General features: G+C 33.6%; 1 pseudogene; it reads left to right on the plus strand.

The window, feature by feature from the left end:
• Positions 1–582: 582 nt before the first annotated feature.
• Positions 583–2,180, plus strand: LOC120254456 (annotated as a pseudogene).
• Positions 2,181–6,348: the final 4,168 nt, after the last annotated feature.

Below are 6,348 nucleotides of genomic sequence, written 5' to 3' on the forward strand. Positions count from 1 at the left end.
TACCAAATGACTCTCAAAAGATTTTTAGGAATTAAATAGAGCTGATCAATCTCCTACTATTCAACCTTGAAGAAGAAGAATGAAACAATATTCTTCTCAGGAGATCCAACAGACAACATTGAAGATTTGATCGCAGAATCTACTTTATTCACGGTCAAATAACGATCACTATATTAAGCAATGATTTATCCCCTCAACTTCGGTTTTCAATTTTTAATAAATTATGATTTTGTTTTTTAAATCTTAAAAAGTATGTAGATAGAAATTTTTGAAGCATAATAAAGATGTCATACATGACACACTCCATCTGATAATATTTAATGTCAAATATTTGTGTACTCGCATGTTTCTTTGTGGCTGCAAAATTGAAGAACATGACTAAATTCAATGTATATTCCAAGTCAAATGCGTTTGACTCCTGCTCATCTTTGACCAAGGACAAAAAAGTAAAATAGCAGCCAAAATGGCGCTTTCAATAGTATTTGCAAAAACCCTTCCATATTTCCTAGAATCCATTCTTCCTTTTTGCTATAAATAGACCATGAAATGGAGCTCAAAGTCTTCAAAAACAATCAAAAGAAAACAAGAAAAAGAAGAAGCTGTTTCTTTTCTGTTCCTCAATTCAGTGTTCAAGTTTTGGTGATTTAACACAAGAGATGGCAGCAGAAATCCCTCTACTAACTTCTTATAAGATGGGCAAGTTTGATCTCTCACACAGGTTCATTACTCAAATCTCATCAAACTTATTAAACAATCTGCTAATGATGCCTTATCTTAATGTATAAACTATTTAATTAATCTTGTTACACTTTGTTTATTTAATTGGATATAATGAAGACATAAACAACATATGTTTTACTTACTTCAGAGTAGTTTTGGCTCCATTAACAAGATCAAGGTCTTATGGCAATGTTCCTCAACCCCATGCCATTTTGTACTACTGTCAGAGGGCTTCCAAAGGGAGGGCCTTCTGATTACTGAAACTACTGGAGTTTCTGACACTGCTCAAGGGTAATTAATTCATTCTATCAACTTCTAAATCCTTTTAATTCTCCATTTTAATCATAAATAAAATGTCTGCTCTTAATCTGAATTGCAGGTACCCTGAAACTCCTGGAATTTGGACTAAAGAACAAGTGGAAGCTATGGAAACCAATTGTGAAGGCTGTGCATGATAAAGGGTGGTGTTTTTTCTGTCAGTTGTGGCATGTAGGAAGAGTCTCAAACTATGGTAAAGTTTAATGCAATCATTCATGCAATTCATTCGTGTAAAGATTTATGTGTTTAATCTAATAATCTATGAAATTTTTGGTAAAATAGGTTACCAACCTAATGGACAATCTCCGATCTCCAGTACTGATCGGCCAATACCGCCTCAAACCCATCATGATGGTACTGTTGAAGAGTACTCTACTCCCCGACGAGTAAGAACCGATGAGATCCCGCAAATTGTCAATGATTTTCAGATTGGCTGCAAGGAACGCTATTGAAGCTGGTAAGTTCTTTTTATACTAAATACAAGTTCGAACTCAAAACCAATCACATTACCCGATCTTTGTTGTTTCTGAAATGCAGGCTTTGACGGAATTGAAATCCATGGTGCTCATGGCTACTTGTTGGAACAATTCATGAAGGACAGCGCGAATGACAGGACTGATGAATACGGAGGTAGCTTGGAGAACCGATGCCGCTTTGCTATTGAAGTGATTGAAGCAATTGTGAATGAGATTGGTGCTGATAGAGTCGGCATTAGACTCTCCCCATTTGCAGATTACATGGAAGCCTGGGACTCAAACCCAGAGGCTCTCGGACTCTACATGGTTCAGGCACTGAACAAGTTCGGCATTCTCTACTGCCATATGGTCGAGCCGAGAATGGCTATTATAGATGGTAGAAGACAGATTCCACACCGTCTTCTTAACTTGAGGAAGGCATTCAATGGAACATTTATAGCTGCTGGAGGATATGATCGGGATGAAGGTAACAAGGTTGTTGCTGAAGGTTATACTGATCTCATTGCCTTTGGTCGCTTGTTCTTGGCAAATCCTGACTTGCCGAAGAGATTTGAGTTGGATGCACAGTTGAACAAGTACAACAGGTTTACCTTCTACACTCCAGACCCTGTCGTCGGGTATACAGATTACCCGTTTCTCAATGAGCCTTCTGCTTGAGTTCCTGAAGATTTTTGCCTGCCTTTTGAAGTTTATTCCTGCATTTGTTTCAGTAAAAGAAGAAAACCATATTACAGATTAAAAGATACAAAAATTATCATGTACCCATATTTATTTAAATTGACTGGAATAAAATTGTTTTAGTTCACCAATACAATGAGTGTGATCCTGTGATCCCATCATTAATTAAACAAAAGTAAACAAGATCAATCAAACAAAGGAAATTACAAATTTACAGCAAGACTATTAGTTCCTGTGATTAAGCAGAACACGAAACCTAAAGAATAAATAAAAATGTTCATTGAGTTAGCTACCCAATGACACTGATAAGATTGTTGAACATTTGGCCATACCTGTCATTTGAAAAATCAGAATAACAGAACCCTAGAATAATATCCAGAACTTGTGATTGTGCCAAAGCATTTGGTGCAGGAAAGGCAGATAGTAAGCCCATCTCGGTAGCGGACTAGAATCAGGCCTAATTTTTGTTTAAAAATCTTCATAATTGAATTAAAGTTAGCAATTATTACTCATTGATATGAAATCAACAATCAATTAATTATCGAGGATCCATCATATGAACATATGAATATATGTGTTAAATCTCACATAGATTTCACAAGCACAAAAATCCTCCAATCCTCCAACACGATCAATAATACGGAACCAAAAGACTATTAGTTCTCGTGATTAAGCAAAACACGGAACCAAATGAAAGAAAATATTGATTGAGCTCGCTACCTAATGACACTGATTAGACTATCGAACATTAGGACATACTTATCATTTGAAAAATCAGAATAACATAACCCCAGAATAATATCTAATACTCGTCATTTTGTCAAAACATTTGGAGCAAGAAAGACAAAAAGTAAGCCCATCTCAGTAATAGGACTAGAATCGTGTCTTTAGTGGTTCAATTCAATAATTGTCTAAATGTTTTTCTTTGTGACAGAAAACCACAATAATTGTTTCTCTAATTGACAATGTTTTGTTTAAATGTTCTATAGTGGTCCAATTTAGTGTTTGTCAACTACAAATATCTACAATGTTATTAAGACTCTTTATTCTTGCAGCTGAAATATATAACTCTATCACATGCATCAGTACAAAATATTGTAATTAATAGTGAATACAACATCATATTTTATTTCATAAGTAGTGAATTATTTTAAGTTGCTTAAGTTGCAAGAAACATTAATAATCACGTCTCAATTTAATTATCTCCATCATTAATTCGATTTTTGTACAATACAACCCAAGAATAAATATGCCATTAAACATGAATAATATACACATAATTATATATATGCAATGAAATAACATTATTTTATTATTACTCCCTCTATTATTATACAATTGCCACTTTTAACTGTTTCACATGTATTAAGAAAGTTAGTTACATGTAGAGATGCAAGTGGGGCGGAAAATCTCCGTTTCCTACCGGAACCCGCCCCGGCAGGGCATGGAATGGGGAAAACCCCCTCCTCGAGTTGCGGGGTGGGGCAGGAGTGTATTCCCCACCCCGCTCCCCTTGGGGATTCCACGACTTTTAAATTAAATATTATATATATATATATAATATTTATTAAAAATATCTCATATGATTAATTTTATTCATTAAAAAATTCAATATTAATATAATATTATAATGACCAAATATTTGGGTTTTAAAAAAATTAATGAAATATGAAATTTTTGTAATAGTTTTTGTATTATGAATTTTATGAATGAATTTATACATTTAATTTACTTTCAAACTTTCTGTTATTTTCAATAATTAGTTTGTTATTTTCTCATACATAATATTATGTTTATTTTAAAAAATATTTTGTTAATTTTTTTAATTTCATATATGATGTCTTACATATGTAATGTTATACAAAAAAAAATTTGGTAGGGCAGGGATTCCCCGACCCACAAGAGAGTGAGCCGGAGGAAATTCTCCCCCGTGGGAAATTTTGAGACGGGGAATTCCCGTTCCGTGGGAAAAGGAAATGAGGATGGGGATCCCATTCCCCGCCCTGCCCCCGCCCCGCCCCACTTGCATCCCTAGTTACATGCTTTAATTTTGTCAAAATATCACTTTGTTTTCCAAAATTACCCTTTACTTTATAATCTCATTGAATTTACTCTTTCTTCAATCTTAAATGAACCATCATATTATCTTTCCATAATTGTTGTGAAATATAGTAAATATGATGCATGCTTATTTTCTAGAAAATAATTCCCTCATTCCATGATTTTTAAAATCTAAAAAAAATAAATAAATATGAAAATTTGAATATTCATTCCTACCAAAATTTGTTTTAGAAATCAAAAAGACCACACACACATATATATTTTAATTAAAAATAAAAAAATACTCCCTCCTATTATAATTTTTAAAATATGAAAAATATTCAATTAAAAAATTTGAACATTCATTTCCACCAAACTTTATTTTGAAAATAACATAAAAATAAAATAAAAAATATATAGTTTCAATCAAAAATTAAAAATATCCCTTCAAAAAATTTAACAATGCGCAAAAATTCCAATTTAATTTTCAACATTTACTCTCACCAAAATTTGTTTTAAAAATAAAAAAACTCAAAGATATATATCTTTGATAAAAATTTTATAAGTTTTTCACAATGCATAATAATTAAATATTATTTTATTGGAAAACAAAAAGGCAACCTATTTTTAGTTGGAGCCACCATTTACTTATTTACTTATGGCATGCATTTTGAAGAGATAATGCATTTAATTCTTTCATCATAATCCAAAACAAAAAATTAATTCTTTTGATTTTTTAGAGTAACAACTAAAAAGAAAAAGCCTTCTAGAAAGTGACAAATAAAGAGTAACAAAATGAGTAAATAATGACTAGAATTGCCTTTGCAGGGCATACTAGTTTTCCGGTTTTCTATTTGTACTCAAAGCTAATCAAACACAAATTTGAAACCTAGCATGTCAATATATTTCTCAAACACATTTTGATTTAAAGGTGTAGTTAATGGATTTGCAACATTTTCCGAGGAAAAGACTTTCAAAATTTCTATACCTCCTCATTTAGCAATCTCTCATGCTAAGTGAAACTTTATTTCTATGTCTTTGACCTTTGATGAGCGCTTGGTTCTCTAGCTTGTGTAATCATTCTATTATTATCACAAAACAAAGTGATAGGAGACTCTATTATATTAAACACCAAGAACAGCACCCAACTGTTAATAATATCAGACAATCTACACAAAACGGAAATCTATTTACAAAATACAAGAAAAAACATCATAAGGGCATTGATTATACATAGGGAGTAATATCTAAGTAGATGTTCTAGGTTAAAGAAGATTTCACCATAATTATTGTTGGGTTTCAACCCATTTGGGCTAGATAAATAAAATTGGACTTAGCCCCAATCCCATAATGAAAAACAAAACTACATCAATAGTGGAAGCCACTTGAGGGCACAATGGTAATCTTGCCATTGGGATTAAAATCCAAGTGAGAAGGGGAGAGATGTGAGGAGATAGGGCAAAAGTGAAAGGGAAGAACCCAATAAGAAGAAGGAGAGAGAGTAGGGTTGCAAGATGATCGGCCGAAGTCATGCGAGATCTAGCTCAATTTGTCGAAGGAATTCCTTGCAAGTTGCCCTACAGATTCTTCAAGTTTGATCCTTCCTTGATCTCTTTTTGGTGTCTGTTGTGATACTCATGTTTGTGAAATATAGATCTTCTTTTGGATTATCTCTGTGGAATCCATCATGTATTGATGATGCTCACCCTCTTGTGAACCTCTGAGCTTGTGTCTACGAGAGTAGATTGTAATCCTCTAGTTGTATCTAGGCGAAACCTCGTGTATCCATTATTGATGTAGTGAAGAATTTCTAAGTGGCTTTAAGGAGCCTCATGATTTTCCCCTCAATTTGAAGGATTTTTCACGCTAAATTGGGTGGCTTGCATGTTGTATGCGTGTTTATCATCTTTAGAGTTCATTATCTCATTTTAGGCTACCGAAGAGGGATTGTTTAGCATTGTAGGAGTTGTATTATTATTATTACTAAAGAAAGGCCATCCCCACTGGAAGCCGCACAAGCTTGGCGGAAAGCATGCAGGCGGTGCCTTTGACGCAGGGCTTCGGCCCGAAGCCCTTGTCTCACCCGGGCATTCCAACCCGCATATGAACAATACTT

This window comes from Dioscorea cayenensis, unplaced genomic scaffold (assembly GCF_009730915.1).
Source record: "Dioscorea cayenensis subsp. rotundata cultivar TDr96_F1 unplaced genomic scaffold, TDr96_F1_v2_PseudoChromosome.rev07_lg8_w22 25.fasta BLBR01000460.1, whole genome shotgun sequence".
Taxonomy (NCBI): Eukaryota; Viridiplantae; Streptophyta; class Magnoliopsida; order Dioscoreales; family Dioscoreaceae; genus Dioscorea; species Dioscorea cayenensis.